Source organism: Platalea leucorodia (genome assembly GCF_965183815.1).
Source record: "Platalea leucorodia genome assembly, chromosome: 4".
Lineage (NCBI taxonomy): Eukaryota > Metazoa > Chordata > Aves > Pelecaniformes > Threskiornithidae > Platalea > Platalea leucorodia.
This window is the reverse complement of record NC_138826.1, coordinates 33317448-33338105: the sequence shown is the minus strand read 5'-3', so window position 1 is coordinate 33338105 and position 20658 is coordinate 33317448. Positions and strand designations below refer to the sequence as shown.

Here is a 20658-nt window from a genome sequence, read left to right as displayed (position 1 = left end):
GGTGTTGGCAGAGAACCCAGAGAAGAAGCGTCCTGAATAAAGGTATTAGAGATTAGTCTCCACACTGTGTTAGAGTGATATTAAGCTGCTAAGTCGTCCCACTTTTCAGGTCTTTTTAATAATGCTGCTTAAAATGGAAGGAAGCTTAATATCTGTATTTGTATCAGCCCTGATTGGTACAGCCTGAGACAAGGAAGGCGTGCATAAGCAGAGTCAGATTGATTTTTCTGTGCCAGATTTTAACCTTTTCTTATATTCAGCCTGCGTCTTCATCCTGTATTAACATAATGCAAATGCAATTCAATTTTCTAATGAGAAATTGACCCAGGCTCTCTGACTGCTCTGAAATAAAGTGAGTGGACAGTTGCAATCAATTATGGCTAGTATGGATAAGCCCAAAAAATCCATATGGATGTAGTTCTATCTGGTTATGTATCTTAGAGGCTTGTATTTTTAAACACCTTTTGATTAGGGCGTCAGACACAGGGTTATCCAAGCTGAAACTTTCATGAAGGAAGTTTAGGAGAATGAATTTATGACTTTTCATTTCATACCCTGTTGAGATGATTTGCATAAGAGACATTAGATGATGGTACAAACGTCACACACTTTCCTGTTAAAACGTGTAACGTGAAAAAGGCTAAATTTTTTTCCATTGGTTTCATCTGCTTGTATTAAGCTGCAGAAAAGAAGTCAGTAATGTTTCCCAAGATCTTCTGTATAGTTTGCTAATCCAAAATGTCTGAAAGCAGCATTATTCATAATGGTAATTCATTCCTGGTGTCTAAAAATAATCTGGAGCAAGGTCAGACAAATAGCTTACATTAAAGTCCTAACCTTAAAATGTAAGAATCACAATCTCTCCAATGAGATAGCAATTATAGTCTGAACCGACAGGTAAATATCCTGGATTTAGGTGGCGTGAAGAAAACAAACAAACAAAAAATACCCAAAACAAACCACAAGGGAGGCACACACCTCCCCTCTCCCATATGAGCATGGTTGGATGTGGCACAAAACCTCCCACGTCCTGTGACGTGTTTACCATCACATGGTCGAGCACCTCTCCCCTTCTCTCTCCCTCTTCTCATCACCTCGTGTGGCACGGTTGGCTCTGTCTTTGCTGATAATCACAGACGCATTGTTTTCTTGCCCAATGCAACGTAGGGAAGGCTGAGCTATGCTTGACTAACATGTATGAATAATGAATACTGTGCTGAAGGTGTTCAGGCTCAATCCCTGTAAACTTTGTAATCATTGAAAGAGTTAGTAATGCTCCTGCTTTATAATAAAAATTCACAAAAGGACATTCTTTATGGTTCGCCTTAGAAATTTCACAGCTGTTCTGCTTTGAGAGAGAAAATCTCGCTGCATTGAGCTGACGAGATTTCCTGGCATACACACAGGCTGTGTTTCATACCTTTGGTTTTGGCTAAATGATTCCCAATAATGAAATCTGTAGCTCCGATTGCCTGTTGCTTGTGAACAGCCACAGATTGAGAAGACTTCTCCTAATTCTTAGCTGTGCTCTCCAGAGACCACTGGGAATACTCCTAGACAGACTCCATATAAACAAACAAGCAAAAAAAAATGTTTAGGATTATACCATAATATTAAGTCACAGGTCCTGTAAGACATTATTGAACAGTCTCACCATCTCAATTTGTAGCTGTTTGCTTAATTGCTTCAGCTCCAAATTTCTCCGAAGGAAGGAGTACTCTCAGGCACAGAAATAAATGAGATGGTATACAGATGCTGCCAAATTATTTAAATGTATCTGTGGATTAAAATACACCTTATGTAAAGAAGTCAAGAGTCAATAAAGAGGCAGTGGGTCTCAGGGACAATAGAATTACTGAGGGGGGAATAAAGACACATCACAGGCTATATTGTAGTCAATGTATAGGACAGCAATAAAAAAATCATGATACTATTTGAGTAACAGTACATGATGATAAGTAAGTGAAGACTGGGGCACAATGTATGACCCAGAGGAAGGGATGTGCAATCATATGTTTGGAGTTTCCTGAATAATGAATACTCAGCCATTTAACTTGAGAATTTCTCAAACCCATTTTCATATGCAATGTATGTTAACTGGTGATAACAGTGGCAGCTACTGAGGAAGGAGCATCTAAATATATTCTTTTGCCTTGCTGCTGTTATTCTGCATCTGTTTCAGGCAAAAGGCAATTTCAAGAAATTGTTGATGTTTTCCAAATAAACAAAACAGAGTATCAAATAAACCGCATACATTAAAATATGCATTGATTACTGACAAAGTACATTTCAGAACTGACCCGAGTGGTGGTGTGTCCAGCTGTGACAGCTGTGCTATAAAGAAGGATTGTACCAAATTGCTAATTGGCCAAGAAGAGAAGCTGTGGCAGCCAGGACAGCCAACAGGGTCTTTTATGTTTGTTTTGAGACTCGCCACAGTTCCCAGCACTGCAGAACACTTCTCCAAAGCAAGAATGTTTTGCCTGTCCTAAATTTAATCTAGTGGAAAAAATCTTCTAGATTATTGCTGTGTCCCTTACTGCCCCTCTGCTCTTACCAGTAGGTCTTGGTGCCAATATCTTAATTTTTCATTTTATGCTGCTTGCTTTAACAATGTGTTCTTTGGCAGTCAGCCATGTCTACAGCACTCTACTATTAAAATGTCTGCTCTCTACTGCAGCTGTCCATTTACTTTATGAACTGATCAGCCGGTAGAATGTAATTTAAGAGAATAGGAATAAGTCATAGTTGAGGGCACAAAGTATCAGCTGATTTGCTGTATGCAGATCTGTCCTTCAGAGATTTTTGAACCTAAGTTGTCATACTACATGTTTATTTCTTAATTAGCGCATAACGTGGAAAGAATGACTTGACATGCTGCACATAGTAGGTGAATAAAACCAATACTGCCTTTGTGGAAATACTCTCAGTACCAGGAGCATTCGGGAGTGACACAGTTGTCAAAGTGAACAGAGCACATAATACTTTTCCTACTTAAATGTTATTACAGGTCTAGAGGGCAGGATAATTTGAATTTGTAATGGCATTAGCTTTAACATTTAAATAGAGCAAAGATGATCCATTCTTAGGGGACACTTGCATACTAGATTTCCTCTTGTAATTGCTGAGGTCTTATCGGGCCGAACCAAACTGTAAGCTGGATTTTTAAGGGAGAGACGTTTCATAAAATGTCCTATTTGCCTATAACAATGGTTGTTGAGAGAGATGGTGGTGAGGATGGCTTACTGAACTAATGAAAACAAAAACATCTACTGATACAACCTAAGGACTGGGTTGACATCATGTCTGGTAAACAAGGGAAGAATGGAACCAGAAATTAATGGCTCATAATTGATGTGCTGGCAATTAGAACTAACTAGCAGGCAGGGAAATGGGGGGATGACTCTGCTCTTTATGTTTTTTGAAGTCATTAAAAAGTGTGGGAAGTGGCTGTGGAGAAAGGCTGGGAAGATGGAAGGAATTTTACTGTCATCTTTGCCATCTTTAGTATTCCTGGGATTTGGAGAAGTCCACCTGCTTCCCTCCACACCCTTCTCAAAACTGCATCATTACTGGGCCTGATCCAGGCATATATATTGATTAGATAAGCCAGAGATAAGGAATATTGAGATTGTGGACTCATCTCCACCAGCAAACAAAAGCTGGGAAGACCTCTTTTTCCTTCTTTGCCTTATTTTTCTTCTCTCATCTCTTACATTTAAAAAATTGGCATTAGCAAGACATGACTTACTCTGTCTCAATATTTCCATAAGCTGATGGCCTGTAAAGCACTTGAAAGCAGTGACTGAAATGGCTCAGTGATGGTGTGTATTTGCCAAGTCTCCGAGTAGCCAATGGGACTGAGTGCTTGAATTCATTCCTCTAAGAACAGGCTGGCAAGGTATTTTTTATATATATATATAAAATATATATATAAAAAATATAAATATTTTTATATATCTTATATATAAAAATATTTATTTTTATATATAATATATATAAAATATATATATTTTATAAATAAATATATTTTAATATTTATTTATATATATAAATATATATATTTATTTATATATAAATAGTTGTAAAAAAAAAAAGCAGCAGAATGAATGATAAAAATAAGCATAAAACCAAAATATGGATCTCGTTTATAATCTTAAAGTTAAATGCAAACAACCAAGGACCAAGCCTGTAATAATGATAATTTTTTCCCCTCAGTAAGAAAGGAAACATCTTTGTGGACAGATCATCTCCAGTATATTCCTTCTTCTCATTCTTCCCCCTACATTATTTGTAAGCTGGCCAATACAGAATTTACTATGCTAATCAAAATATAGTCTCCTGCTGTTGACTGCATTTTGATATGGAAATTTATTCTGACTTGTATATATTCTTTTACAGAACTCAGTGTTGCAGAACAAATGTAAAATCCACTCTCACTGATCTGTTTTTATCCTTTCTGTTTACTATACACATTGATGAACTTTTAGTGTTAACTTCATTCTCTCTTGGCAGTGACTGAAGACCATCTAATATAGAGCTTTAAACATATTATTAGCTTTTGAATGAGTAAATTTCATAAGAAATTACATGCTCTACAAAGAGAGGTAATGGATAATAGGGTCTTCATCTCAAAGGAGTAGTAAAGGGAATATAGTGAGATTCAATTCACAGTCACCAACTAGGTCACATCCCAGTGAAGATGATGTATTATTTCTGACAGACAATATGGTCTGATGGCTATTAAAAGAGCAATAGAGTAAGTTTGATAGTCCTAGTCTAGTCCTTAGTGATCAAACTTCCAGTAAAAACTGGTATTCTCAGTAGTAATCAATCTTTCTGTCTTGTGACCGTGCGCTCTTTATTCTATAGTGGATGTTATGTTAGTAGCTTTGGCAAAAAGGCCGTAGACTAATTAGACGTGGATCTTGAACTGTCTTTTCCTCTGAAGAGGATTTCTTAGCTTAGAGGGGAGATATGCTGGCAGTGCAATATACTCCTTAAAGCTGCTTCTAAGTCATGTATAAATATAGGATTTTGGTTTTCAGGTTTCTTAATATGGTACCTTTTGTCATCATAGCTTTCTAAATTTGTAAGAGGCCCAAATCATCCTCTGCTGAATTATTAATCATGGAAAAATCTGAAAAGATCCATCGATATATTTGTGCATTGTTTTTCTTCCAAATTAACTTTTATTGTTAGAGTTGATGTTTGCCATCAGCTGTGGACCCCTTTGTAAACTGGTCTCAACATACTTTTGTGCAACAGCTTGGTGAAGAAAGCAGGCAGCTGAGTGATTTTTATGATCTTTAACAGTAGTAAGAGATTAGGTGCATTTTTCTTAATAAAGACCTGTTGGGGCTGCAGGAGAAATGATAATGTCTTCCAATGTGCCCTTAACCAAAATTCTAATGTTTAAAATTTATTTATGGGACCACGTTTATTTAAACAACAATTCTGTAGATTCACTGTGCTTAAGCCAAAAGCTTATGAGGATGGTAAACGTTTGCATATCCATCATGAACCTACAGAAAATAAGTGTATAGAATACGTTCATTTGAATTGTATTTGAAATATTGCCCAAGCTGATATTGAATCTACAATGTGCACCTGGAGGAGCAGGATAGAACTATAAGTGTCACAGGACTGCAAATCCTTGCTTAAGCTTTTTTAAAAAAGCCAGCAACCTTGGGTACTAATGTATTAAAATTGCCAGGTAAGCATTTCTGCATTTAAAATGACAACACTTTCATGACTCATGAAATGACACCTATTCATTCAGTGACTAACAAACTAAGAGAGATTCACATGTACCTGTGAATACTGATATAGAAAACAGATCTAAGGACCATTATGTTTCTATCTGATACATACATTTTAATTCATTCACTGAATATGCAAACTATGTATTTAGCTAAGTACTTAAAATTTGCCTCAGGTGTAAAGTTTTAGAGACCATAATTGTGTCTCCCCAGTGATACTCTTGTGTATCTACCTAGCTAGGGGATGCCCCTGTATTAGCATCAGGAATTCAAAGCAGCATGAAGTGAGTATAAAGTAGGGGCTTCCACCACTCCAGGGGAAAACGGCTGGGCCTATTTTTTTTACTTCTCCTTTCAATATTTCATGAGACCTGATCTTCTCTTACTAACAGGGTTGCCTTCTCTTTCTGATTTGGAAAACCTTTTTCTGTCTCATTTTGTATTTTTCTTTCCTCTTCTTTCTAATCTCTTATTCCCCTCTGGTTTTGCCCATCTTTGGACCACTCCAGGTCATCTGCATCTAGAGAAATAATGCTTAATATTTTTATCTGCAGCTGCTTCTATGCTTTCCACAAGCAAAAGACTCCCAGGACACCGGGACTGTAAGAGAAGCACAACTCCAGGGAAAACTAAGGCTTGTTTCTCTTAGCTAGAGTGTGCAATGCTCCTCATGATTTAGACGCATCAGCAGCACAAGCTACTATTTTCTGAATATTGAAATACGTCACTTTAAATGCACACTACCTCTGCCAGCATGAAGGGTACAGTTATTTACATGGGTGATTATACCTATAAAGAATGCTGTCCTAAAAAAAAATTAACATAAAAACTCTTTTCCATCTAATTTCTCTCTTGTGAAGTAGTTTGGAATCAGTAAGAGAATTTAAGTTGCTGAATTTTCACATTAATAAGGGTTGTCATCTTTGAAGATTTTCATGGGACTAATAAGGTATCTCTTTTATAATGAAAATGCCTCCAAACCCCTTTTCCCTCTGGATACCACAGTGTGTCTGGAGCTAATTATGATTAGAAATTCTGACTACAAAAGGAGAACTTTTTTTCCTTGAGTGCTTTCTGATGAACACACAGAAAATTATATTCCATGCAAAGGTGTGTAACATTGTATGTCACTTACATAGCAGGGGAATCTGGAGTCTTAGTAAGAATTAAATACTATAAACATACAACAACACATGTCACTCCATGCACTGGAAAAGCCATAGTTCAGGTAGTACCATTCTCACTTTAGTAAGTGAATTATTCAGAAGAACATTCCCCTTTCATCAAGATCCTCCTTTACCCATAGATACCGTATTCAAACCCAGAAGCTGTCATTATATTACTGATTGAATTCTCTAAAATATTTGTCCTCACTTTTTCTTGCAGCTTAGAGAGTCATGTTGCCAGAGTATCATACTGTTCTTGAAAAAGGATTGCAGTGGATTATACAAATGTAGCATTAAAAGCCCCAACAGACATCTAAAAAATATTTGCAATCAAATAAACAGTTTAACATCATAAAGATGGAAGAAAGCCAGACATTCCCTAAAAGCTTATCACCTATCTGTGCATTCTTTGTAGGTTTACCATTTTCTAAGTGCTTATCTAATAATACTTTCATTATGTCCATCATTTCAGTTTGAGTTAGTTCTGCACTTTAACTGCATTCTCACTAAAGAGAGATCCTTCAGCTTGTTTGTGTTGTCCTCTTTTTCTGCACCTCTGAGACATTCAGAACCTCTGTTTTTAACCACTGTGGTTTAGGCAAATATCCACAAATATTTCTTAATTTACTCACAGTTATTACTGTTAAAGCTTTCTTACACTCAGCGTACTGAATTTTATGTTCTTTCTCTACCCCAGTTTGGTACGGGATAGAGTTTCATACAGGGCAATTGCATGGTTCAGCCCTAAACATACCGATCTGACAGTGAGGAACTATGGATTCCAGATTTGTCTCTGCCACTCGCTTGCCACTTTGATCCTGTCACCTTTCTGTACCTCGGTTTATTTAAAATGGATTAGAAGTAGCCCTAACTCTATTAAAACATATTCTGAGGATACATCCATGTTTGCAGAGCACCAGGAGTTCCTTGATTTCAAAGGATCTAGAGTGCAAAATATTTTGCACACCTATCTTTACAGCGAGATTGAAAGAGCAGCAGTTTTACTCACTTATAATTTTGCATGTAACTTTTTGTCTGCCAGCATTTTCTGTTTCACAATGTAGACTGAAGACATATTTTTAGCCATTAAAATGCCAGTCATGCTGTTTAGAATTTGTCCTTGAGCCTTGTGACAACCGTATAAAGCATACCCAATATTATTTATTGCATGCATTTCTAAAACAGTTCAGTCTCTGTTGAACTTGCTGCTATCTACAGGTAGTAATCATTAACTCAGAGAAAAACACCTTCAACATCTCCTGGTTTAAAAGTACAGCAGAACCTTGCTAAGTGTCTTACTAGAAAGAGCAGTGATTGAATCTTTGGTGCCAGTATTTCAGGAAAGTGTCAGAATCTCTTGGGATAATGTCTTCAGAAGTCCATGAATCAGGGGTAGGCACCAGCTTACAAGAATAAAATTTCTATCTTGTCTTCGTGAGAATTCAGCTTTCTTACTTGACAGGAAAGCAAGTACTTACCGCTCATTGCAACTGAACTATGTTTGACTTGGAAAACAGTTTCCAGCAAGACTAAGTGTTGAGGAAGGACCCTGGAGACACAGTGACAGCTTATCCTCCAGCCTAAGTTGAGATGGACTAACCAGCCCCGCTTGGAGGAGCAATTGCTAGCGACCTGTACAAATTTCATCTCCAACAGCCCAGGATTGCTATTTAGGAATCATCTAATTATCCACTTACATTCTCTAGATGATTTCCAATGCCTAGAACAACTTTGTTTATACACACACACACACATATATATACACACACATACATGTATATCAGGGTATATGTAAAAGTTACATTTTATATAAATGTGTTTTTATTTATACATATGTGCATATATAAGCATAGCTTTCTTGAGTAACTAGAGCTAATAAAAGGAGGGAGGGAGTAAGTATAACAGAGAAATCATAGAATCATAGAATCGTTAAGGTTGGAAAGGACCCTTAAGATAATCGAGTCCAACCTGTTAACCTAACTGCCTGGTCTACCTCTAAACCTTGTCCCTAAGCACCACATCCACACATTTTCTGAACACTTCCAGGGACTGATTGCACCACTTCCCTGGGCAATCTGTTCCAATGTCTAACCACCCTCTCTGTGAAGAAATTTTTCCTAATACCTAATCTAAATCTGCCCTGGCGCACCTTGAGCCCATTTCCTCTCGTCCTATGGCTTGTTACTAGGGAGAAGAGACCAACCCCCACCTCACTACAACCTCCTTTCAGGTAGGTGTAGAGAGCAATAAGGTCGCCCCTCAGCCTCCACTTCTCCAGGCTAAACAACCCCAGCTCCCTCAGCCGCTCCTCATAAGACTTGTGCTCCAGACCCTTCACCAGCTTCGTTGCCCTTCTCTGGACACGCTCCAGCACCTCCATGTCCTTCTTGGAGTGAGGGGCCCAAAACTGAACACAGAACTCAAGGTGCGGCCCCACCAGTGCCTTATATGACACAAAACATTTCCTGATATAATATTTCATGATTTTTCCAAGTAGCTATGATTTTGAGCATACGGTGTTACTGTCCTTGATGTTCCTGTGCAGCTCGGAAACATTCAGTTAATTATTGAGCTATACTGGTTACACTGGTCACACACATAATTTTGGATAAGGTCAACTCTTTTCTCAGTGCACATGTTACTGCCATGTGCAAAAAAAGAGGAGAAGCAATTGCATCTTTTAATCTCCATCTTTGAGCTCTTTGTTTTTCATTGCCATTTAATACTGAAAATGTAATCTAATCACCGAAAAATGGAATTTCAGCTTTCATTTTTTATCTTCTGATGCTTTCAGATGTTCAGACAAGAAAGATTAGGGTCAAAAATATACATGAAGTAAAATTATTTTTAAAGTCCTGAACTGTATTTTGAAAGTGCTGTTTGCTACTGGAGCAGTCTGCTTGTACTTTTCTTTAAGCCTCTAAGTGAATTGAAACTAATTATTTGCATATAAAAAAATGATATGATTGAAGTAGTATTCATGGAAACAATATCACTTTATTTGAGTTAATTTCTTTCTGCAGTCTGCTTCAGCTATGAATCAAGACTCAGAAAATGTATGATTCCTCTTAAAAGGATCCTCTCTGGGATGAGATAAATGAGAATGAATGAACATTTCGCCTGAGCAAGTGGGAAATATCCCCCGTGCTGGCTGCTGGTAAACTGGAATCCTGCACAACGTGCAGCTGTTCAGCCAAGGACTGTCCTGGGGTGCACAGCCAGCAGGGACGTCTGAGGGGGCTGAGAGATGAACCAAGCTCAGGGAGGCAGAACGTGGTCTGCATCTATCAGGAGAGAGTCTGAGCTGCTCTTTCAGCTCTCCAGGAGCATTTGTAGCCTTAACCTTTCAGGTTGCTGTGGCCAAAATCTCTGTGAAGTTCAGCTACAGCGCAGAATCTCTTTGTTTTCTTTTCTGTGATCTCTGTTATCTATCTGCACTGCTAAGTAGATAACTAAATTGATCAGAGGACATATTTTAATCATTAATGCCTCCTTATAGTATGCATAAGCATCTCGTTTACTACTTTCAGTTATTACATACTTTTTCATAGAATTCTCTAGTTAATGCGAATTTTCCAAGAAAGAAGGCAGGATTAATCTAGATTCTGTCTATCTTAGGTTTCTTATATAGTCTCTCACGACAAAACAAAGTATCTGTCATTGGTAAAACCAGTATCTAAAGCAACAAAATTATTAGTTGAAAAAGGTAACTTTGTACACTTAAACCCTCTAAAGCAAAATAACAAGTGTTACAAGTAAACAGCTGAGGAGGCAATACAGGACTTTCATTTTAAAAGAGTTTTGATGGAACATCATACAGTCAAACGATTGTTAGGACTGGTAAAATTATTGGCAATCCTAGCAGAGAGGGTAAAACTGAGCTTGCCTAGAACCAAACTGGTGTGCCTCAGCTGTTCTGTCAGTACAAGGGACAGACTCATCAGTGGGGGCATAGAGCTGCATTCTGTACATTGCATTTATTTGCGTGCTAACGGCATGTAGGAATCTTTGGTCACCACACCGTCCAGGTGCCTTTTGTCATTTCTAATTATTTTTTGAACAAGACTCAAAAGGATCATGTTTAGTTCTTTTGTTCCAGCTGCTGAGTGATGCTGACTGTCTTCCCTGTGGATGAAGGTTAATATGAATGCTGGACTTTGAGCAGTCAAATGAAAACAAACACACAAATGTGATGCTCTTACTGTATTTATTCTTTTCCTATATGCTTTCTTTCCTTTTACATTTTATTTCTTTATATGTATAGCTCTATTTGCTACATTATCCGCTGCATTGCGTGCTGATTATAAGTACATTATTACTTCTGCAAATCTCAGGGTTAAAAGCTATAATGATATTGCAAAATGGAGGACACTAGCTACACAAACAAAAAGGTTTCATTTCATCTTTGTTAAACATTTTAAGGATTGTAGTATTTGAAATGTTATTAAATAACAAAATTAGCAAAAATACAAATTATCCACATCAATCAGTTTAGGATTAGCGTTAATTTAAAACAGGATCCTTCGTAACAATGTTTATATAAAGATAAGCCATATGGTCCTAAATATAGTTTAATGTTTTCACTGAATTCTACTGAGATTTCATTGAATTCCAGTCAACTTTTCTCATTCTGTTAAATTTGGAGGCCATTATTAGAAACATAAGTCTGCTATTTTTTTCTGTTGTGTAACTGAATGATGACTAGATTAAAAAAAAAATCCCAAACACATTAGATAAATTTCCATAACAGTGTCACTAGTAGAAGACTATTTTTTGAGTTCTGAGGTTATTAGTCAACCTTTCAGTTATAAAATACAGTAAAGATGTTTACCTGGCCTGATTTAGAATAATTTTTAATTATACAAAAGAAAATAATTTCCATACCTGTAAATCAAGCTGAAATAAGAGTTTTTATTTATGTTTCAGAATCCTCAAAAATCCCACTGACTTAATGGAAATGTAAGGCATTTTTATTCCTTTGGGCATCCAGCCTATGTGAATACAAATTAAGTGGCAATGAAAAGTAAAGAAAAAACTGTATCGGACTTAAATGAAATATGTTATACACTAATTTGTTTAAAGTCAGATACTGAGGAGCAAGTGTTTAAAAAGCAATGAAAGTGCAATTGGATTTTAGAAATGTGCAATATGATTTTAATTACTGTCTACAAATGCTTTTCTGTATTGTGAAGGTGATATGTATTGTAGGTATATGGCCACTAAAGATGCAGAAAAAAAACCGGCAGTATTTTACGAAGTAGCTTTAACTAGACTGCTTAAATACTTTAACTAGTCTGTTTAAATAATTTAGACCTAAGTAGGTCTAAATAATTTAGACTAATATAGTGTTTTGAAGCATCACGCGTGGTAAGCCCTTAGAAGAAAGGGCAACAGCAGCAGCAAGGTGTAGAGATTGCCCGAGGCAGGTTTCAATGCCAGATTTGACTGAACTGGTCCAGGCTACTTCCACCACAGCACTGCCAGGGTAAAGGAAGGATAACGCCAAGCACGCGATCTCCATCTACGTGAGTTTAACTTACATTTGGTACGCCTGCCTTGAGAGAGGGACAGAGCGGAAAGCTTTCTGCTTTCATTTATGTGAAAAATACTGAAAATAAGAGAGTCGTTTAGGCCTGTGTAACTTCACTGTTTTTCACAGCATGAATAGACAGCGTTCTGCGTTCTGAGCATCTCAGAACGTCGGCAGTGCTAGCCACAGCGTAACACATTATGGAGTTTTAAAAACAGACCTCCTGGACTGATATTTAATTATTCTTTAAGCAATGTTCAGAAGAAGAGCTTTACTTAAGACCAAAAAAAAACCTTTTCTGAAAGGAGAAGAGCAAGAAGGGCCAGTTCATCATTCACTTGCTAAAACCATAACTATAGCAACATTGACTTTGCACATCCAAGGTAGACATCTGAGCCAATTATTTAAATAACAAAGCAGCCACCAAATATTAATGAACAGTTCTTCATTTAAATATTATTCTCTTTAAATATTATCTAAATATTATTTAGAAAGTGGTAGATATCGCTAATGCCTGAAAAGATATCAAATGCTCAAGTACTTAATTTGGATTCTTTTTCAAGCAATTAAGAAAAACACAGGCCTTAGTCTTAAATGTGACTAGGTTATCATGTATTTCAGCAGAATGAGTTTGACCTCATCTCTGTGTTTTCCCATACGTACAGAAAAGATGATGCAGTGACGGTGAACCATTGTAAAGACCTCAGCTTGCATCAAGCAGAATTTCCTATCAATTATTTTATTCTTACACAATTATTTATTGCAGAATGGTACAAAGTTTAGTTACCTGTGGACACCATGCATGGAAATAATAAATATACACACATATGAGCACAGTCATGTAAGTATTTTTGTATGTGACATTAGCCCATTGTTTTTCTTCTTTGCTACCTCAGCAAACAAGTTTGTCAACTTGTAATACTTGTTTTAATACATATTTTTAAGGTAGTACAAAAATGAAGTTACTTGTATAGTATAAAAAGTACAAGAAGTTGAAAATTAAATAGGTAATTCTGGAGACAGTGGATCTCTAGTGTCAAATTAAAACTTGGAAAATATAAAGGATGTATTCCTTAATGAAAGAACTATTTGTAGAGACCCAGATTAAGAAAACAGATGACAGTTCATTTTTTGATACCTGTCAATGAATAGATTTTACAGAATGAGACATTTGAAACAAAGAATTTCAACCCCTAACCATCCCACTGCATGTACTCTGTCATAATTTTCATCAAAAGTCCAGCTATACCCCAAGAAGCATACACTCTCTAATTCCAACCTCTGTTTTCCTTTTTTTGAAGGTTTGTGAGACAGTGAGAGCCCATGCTACAGTTTTTTGTAAAAGTAAAATGCCCGCAATAAATAATTACTTGTATGTGGAAAAAAATAGTGGCACCTAACTGCTTAGCCCTTTTGAACTAGAAACAATGCAAACAGATGAAATACGGTTCATGTATCAGATAATATAAAATCAGAGTATAAGTAGAAAGTATTTGAATACAGTAACAGAATGTGGATACACAAGGTAAAAATGCAATTATTGTGGACAGAACAGTTAGCAGCCATCACAGCACATGAGCTACCTAGCAAGAATTTTTTTTTTGTTGACATCATGGCAAAGATGATTTTTATGAAGTGATGTGAGGAACGAGATTGTCCTTCCTCTGAGGATGGCTTTAACTCAAGCCGACTAACTCAGCTTCGTTGTAATTCAGGGGATGGGAAACATCACGTTCAGATTTTGTAGAGAGAGTGGAACTGTTACATGGACAAATTGGAACAATCCTTCTTTCATTTGCTGCTAGAGCTAGGGAAACACATGCACTTCCAGTTTGCAAAAATACATGAAATGGAAACCAATCCAAAGTTAAAAGAAGGAACAGAGTTTCCCCTCAAGCTGATCTATGATGCAGATACTGACTGGAAAATATTCTTATTTACAATAACTGACAAGGTTTATACTGTATGGCCGGTTGTTTACACCTATCTCATTATCATCAACTATCAGCAAGTCAGTTTAAACTAAGGAAGCCAGCAAGGTTACAGCTGGATACTCTCAAAATACCTGTTCAACTTTTACTAGGAAAACTAGGCCTCCCTAACGCTCCCTGCACTGAAGCTGCTCATACTTCACCAAAATTGGGGGAAAGGGTGTCCTCGGCTCACGAAGTCCCTGGTCTGCAAACTGCTGGGGGCTGGGAGAATATTTGTGTGAGTATCAGCACCTGCTCCTCCAGCTCTTACCCTCTTCTCTGGGTGGTCGGTGTTACCCATTGCTGTGGCTCTGGTGTTTGGAGGCAGCACAATGCCAGGTCAGAGAGTGAAGTGGATAAAATAAGCTTCTAGTCCATCTCCCAGTGTAATATGAAGTCCATTTAAATCAATTTAGTATAAAATCAATGGAATGTAAAGTCCTCAAGCTGAAGACATATCAAATATTAAACTGATAAGAAAAGATACTGCACTTGATCATAGCTAAATCTTAGCCTGCAGTCTGTCAGTAGGATTGTTAAGACCATCTTTTAAGTAGTCAGAAGCTGGAGTTGTGTATGTAATGCTTCCCTTTTTTGAAGTTATTTTTCAAAAACTATGAATTCTGCTTAAAGACTGGATCTGAATCTTGAGGCTATATAAGCATTGTGGAAATCTGTTAAATGCCTAAACAGATAGTGGAGGCTCTCAAATCTGTCCTGAAATATCTCTAGGTTGTTTTCTTTTATATACATAGTTTTCTTTTAGATTTTTGTTTCATAATCATTTTCAGATAATAAAAGTATGAGCTGGAGTTAAAAAGGTGGTTATACCACCACTTCCAGGTCAGTACACATAGCTTATGTGCCTCCTTTGTATTGGTTACAACTGTTCCTAGTCCTCTGATCCAGCTGAAAAGTAGGACGATGGAACCATTTGTTCCTTCATCTCGTTCACTGTGCATTCGGGTACCTGCCTAAGGGATCCATCACGGAAGCTCCACGGTTGCTTTGTGTTGGGGTTGAAGACATACCTGCCAGTGCCTGCAGAAAGGCAGTGGGAAATGTAGGACTCTCCCAGCAAGTCTGTAATATCATTTCACCCTCCCAGTGAGTCTGTAATAGAATCTTTTTTATTTTTGGGAAGGAAATGGAGAAGAAAGTTAGTTGGAGGAAATTTCATTGGGAACAGTGAAGTCGTTCTGATGAACAAAGCAGGGAAGAATCAAATCTATGCTAATGCAGTTGATGTTTGCATCAATGCTCAGAAGCTGAGAATGACTGAAAGAAAGGGTGACTGTGGTTAAAGCAATGACGCCTGACTCAGGAAATCTGAGTTCATTTCCTGGCTTTCCTATCTCTTTAGCTTTGTGCAAGAGATTTAATCTCCCTCTGCTTGCTATTTTTTTTTTTTTTTTTACCTTCCTGTACCACAGGGGCGTAATTACGCTTCAGATTGTTCTAAGAATAAATGCATTAATGTAGCCGGTACATTTAAGTTCAGGCCAAAAGACCTACAGAAGCTTCAGTTGTTGTTCTTTATTTTTAAAAAAAGGCCTTTCTGCTATCTATGGGGCATATGTCCTGGAGTCTTCACGCCCTGCGTCTAGAAAGGTGAGGAGGCACTTGCAGTGCCTGGGCTGACATCTGTAAGCAGGTCTTACACCCTGGCAGCGCGCCCAACTTCTAGTCAAGAGGCTGCGGCAAATGATGCTTATCAATTACAGGGCAGGTTTTTTTCTACATGAACATAGCTTGAAGCTACTGCACAGCTTTCTTCTGCTGGGAGGCCTGGTGAAACAGGCAGGCAAAAATTTAGAAATATTGGTGGTCAAAACTTTTGAAAGTTCTGAAGTTGAAGCACAGCAATACAGATGCTGAGATGACAACACACGCATGAAGATCCCAGAGCACAGGAGGTGCAGAAACACAGGCCCCAAACAAGCGCACAGGCGACTAGGAAGAGCATCGGGGTATAAATACTGCGTCTGTGAAATGACCCCGAACCACCTCACGTAGCCACAGCAGTAACTTCCTGCACCCTGCAGAGGTTTTTGGCATTCTGTCAGTGCCTTCGGATTCCTGGCACAGGCAGAAAATCTGAGGAAACTCGCAAGTCCTTCTGCGAGCACCAGCATGGGGAAAGCCTGGTCTCCTGCGGATTCGCATCTCACTGTTGACTGCAAGAGCCCTTCCAGGCCTTTCATGCAGCTGGGATGTTTGGGAGGCCGCTTTTCCCCTGTGATAACTATGTCCCTGAGCCATGACACTCGCAGGCCTATTTCCGTCACACTTTTAACAACTAAATTTCTATTTGCATCGGTCATCGGGCTCACTAATCGTTAGGGCAGACTGGAAGATGTGGCCAGCGGGCCTGCAGGCCTCACGGCCTTGAGAGCCTGGCATGACACGGTGCCAAGGCAGCCCTGCAGCCAGCCAGGCCGACGGGCGCGGCTCAGGCGCCATGTCGTTAGCGGAGCACAGCGCCGGCCTGTGCCGCGTCACGAACGAGGAGCGGGCGAAGGGGCGGAGGGGGAAATCGGCCGGGCCGCCGCCGTGCGCGCTCCCGCCCGCCCCCTCCCAACCCGCCGCCGCCCGAGAGGAGCCGTTGGCAGGAGAACGCGCGCGCACGGCGCCTAACGGGCGGCAGGCAGGGCGGGGCCCACGGCTCGGGCGCGCGGCGGCCGCGTGACGTCAGGGTGAGCCGAGGGGCGCGGAGGGGCGTGGGGAGGCGGCCGGCGCCGTGCCCGGGGCATGCGCGGCGGGGCTGCGCGCGCCGGCCCTCCCACCGCGGGCCGGGCCGGGCGGGGCGGCTGGCGGCCGGCACCTGAGGGCGCAGAGCGGCGCGGCCCTGCCCGAGGAGGGGACAGCGCCGGCCTGCGCCCGGCCCGGCGGTGAGTGCGGCCGCCGCCGCGGCGGCGGCGGGGGGGCGGTGCCGCCAGCCCCTCGCTCTCCCCCTTCCCCTCGCCGTGGGCCGCGCTCCCGGGGGTCTCCTTGCCGGCGGCGAGGGGGGAGCGGCCGTTGCCCCTTCCCTGCGCCGCGCCGCCCTCCCGCCGGGGCCGGGGTCGCCGCCTCGGCCGGGGGATGCTGCGGCATCAGCGGCCAGGCAGGCCGCGGGAGGCTGGGGAAGGGCGGCGGAGGGGCGGGCCGGGCCGGGCCGGGCCGGGCGGGTGGGGCAGCAGCAGCCTCCTGCGCGTCCCTGCCGGGTGCAGCCTTCACCTTTGGGGCGGCCTGAATGTCAGCTGGGGCTCCCGCAGCGCCGCTGGCTGCGAGCCGTGCCACAGGTGTGGCCTCCCCCGGCTGGCAGGGCGCTTGCAGCGGTGCCAGCTTGGCTGGCGGTGTCCGGGGCTTGCCTCGCCTGAGTCAGCTGCGCTGCTCCGGGGGGTGAAAGGCAGTCTGGCGTGGCAGGCCTGTCGCTGTGTCCCTCCCTCGGTTCCTGCTTTGCAGTGGTTTATGCGTCTTTTAATTCTCTGTTTGTTGAGACGTACCTGCAGGTATATTAGGAAACAGCTGCTGAAGGCCCTGGTCGCAAAGGGCTTTGTAGCTCCAAAAAGGGGAAGAAGGAAAAGCATCCAGTATGTCGTTGTTCAAAGACAACAGTTTAAAAAGAAAAAAAAAAAAGGTGGAATACCTACTATAGCTATAATCTGTTCAGATTTTGCTTATAACAACAAGGGAATGTTAGGTACGTTACGATGATTTTGCTTTAATGACACTAAGATTTTGCTTTCATCATCCAGAGCCCGCTGTAACATCGTGTTCTGTCAAATGTACTTTGACACACAATGAAACGTAGGCAACTTCAGCCTTTAACTTGGAGTTGGAGGAAGTCGAGCTGTTTATCTTCAGTTAAAGAAAGCAAAAGTCAATGGGAACTTTATGTGGTAGCAGAGCATTAGTGTCCAGGCCAGACAACAAATTAAGGTAACGACTGTAGATCTGGTACTCCACCTGGTACGTCATATAAAGATGTTTACCAGTTTTCAGGGGAATTGGTTCAACTTGTACGATTGGTGCTTCATATTCATAGCAGGTTTTTTTCTGGTGTTTGTGGGCTTTGAGCCTCGATTTGATGCAGAATAGAATTTTTTGTAACGAAGGTATTAAAAACTAAATGAAGTTGGATCTAAGGTCTCATTTTATTATAGTCTTGTAACTGAGAACCACTTTAAATGTTCTCTGAAACTTCAAAAATATCTCTTCTGGAGTAGTTGAAAATACAAACCTCTTCATCATAGTAGTATGAGACAGTAAATGTTTATGTTTTTTGGTGATACTGAATGAAATTTGGTGGATATTTTTTCACATATATAATGATCACATAAGTCTAAATTCTGTGGGCCCATTTTGAATTGAATGCCTAACAAATGGAACATTAGTAATAACCAGCTGCCTAAACGTTAACCAAGGATCTACATGAATATACGACTTGCAGTAGAAAAAATGTTTTTAAAGTCATAGTTTAATCTTTGCTCACAGTTAGTACTTTTCATTATAGATATCTCAATGTTTGGTCTCTAAAAACTGCTGAGTATTGTCTTCTAATTGTAAAGCTATTTAAGCAGTAGCAATGTTTCAGGCTTAGAAGATTTCTGTATTTGATATTTTTGACCACTATAACACCTTGTGTTTTTGAACTGAAGTAGTAATATATATGAATATGGAAAAAAATGAACAGTAATGATCTCAATTAACAAATGATCTCATTTAATGTATTGTTATACTAATGAGTAATCCTGTTTAATGGAACTGTTCATGTAAAAGCTCACTGGAGTAAAACCTATTACTTTTGGACCTGATCATCCTTTAAGAGGGATTGGTTATTTGGAATAAACCAGTTACGAAGACATGTTGGCACCGGCTCTCTAGATAGAAAGCCATCATGCCGTCAGTCTTCAGATGAACATTGCTTGCCTAAAGTTGTTAGAAAGTGCGTATCTCTGAAAATGGAAGAGAGATGAAGGAGTAAAAGGTAGCCAGTTGCAGCAGTGGTTGTGGTGTTGTCTTTTAGCCACTATTTGGAAGTGTAAACAGCAGCACCATCATCTTAATTAGAAGCTTTCAGGCACAGTTAAATTCCTTGCCAACAGGGATACTAAGAAGATCAAAATACTAATGGTGCTTTCGATAATTAGGTTTAAAATCCTGTATTGTGTTTCAATTGGAGCAATAAAAAAAGCTTACGTAGATCTCTGGATACGTGAACACATGTATGTTACAATAAAATCCCAACAGCATTAAAATAATTATTCCGAAGATGAAGTTTAGCTAGTCAGTGTAGGTCTTTGCATTTCTTTGTACCTCTGGGACACATACTCCAGCTCACTCTTAAACTCCTATCAAATAGGTGCATTTTGGAAGACATTCTGAGAAGATTGTGTCCTCCTTGATCAAAGGTAGCTTAATTTGCAGAGATCTGGACTTTGCTCGCTAGCTGTTCTCTATCTATTCTAAAGGGAGGATTCAGCTGGAGCAGTTCTGCTGATAATATCCTACAGTAAGTGAAGCAAGAAAGTCGTCTCAGGGTGGGGGATGCTTATCCCTGGTCACATGGGGAACTGGTGTCACAAGTTCTCAGTAAAATGCCTTTTTCACTACAGATTGTTGGGATTTTCATGAGCACTTAGTCCGTGATGAGTTGAGGTAGTCTTCTGCAGAGTGCATTTTAATGGCTTTGATTGAAGCAGAAGGATGGTTAATGTTGGCAAGGTTCTCACTGCAAGGAGTTTGGCTTCTTAGCCAGAGGAAAATAGCTGATAAGGTTTTACTTTTATGTGGTGGTTGAACAAGTTATAGATCTGGAATAACCCTTAAATTGCAAACAATTTCTGAATTTGTTCCCTGAAGCAAAAGAACTCCTATGCTTTTAGCCTAATTAGCCCAGATGGCTTGTGACACACGCAGCACAAGTTAAGCGGCGCATCATGGGAGAACTGAATATCCTGGGTTCTGTTGACTCAATCATATTGTGTACTTTGAGATGAGATTCGTCTCTTCTAGATAGATACAGGGATCCTCACTACAGTGTGAATTTGTATGATACTTCAACTCCTTTTCTTTTTGTGAATCATATTAAAGATAGGTTTTACTTAAATGCTTAAATGCATTTTTTTTTTCTGGTGCATTTAAAGTGCATTTTTTTTCTGGTCTTATACAATGAAATTATTACATAGACTTGTTGATCAGTACTTTTGATAATTTGGAGGAAGCTATGGCTTTTAACTGACCTT

General features: G+C 39.8%; 1 protein-coding gene across 4 annotated transcripts in view; it reads left to right on the top strand.

Moving 5' to 3' along the window:
- Window positions 1-17236: 17236 nt before the first annotated feature.
- The window catches only part of CCSER2 (coiled-coil serine rich protein 2), a 78016-nt gene continuing 74594 nt past the window's right edge, over window positions 17237-20658 (top strand). For all 4 annotated transcript variants that reach the window (XM_082310996.1, XM_082310997.1, XM_082310995.1 and 1 more), the window contains exon 1: window positions 17237-17322. The gene's annotated coding sequence lies outside the window, so the exon portion shown is untranslated. The remainder of the gene's footprint in view (window positions 17323-20658) is intronic.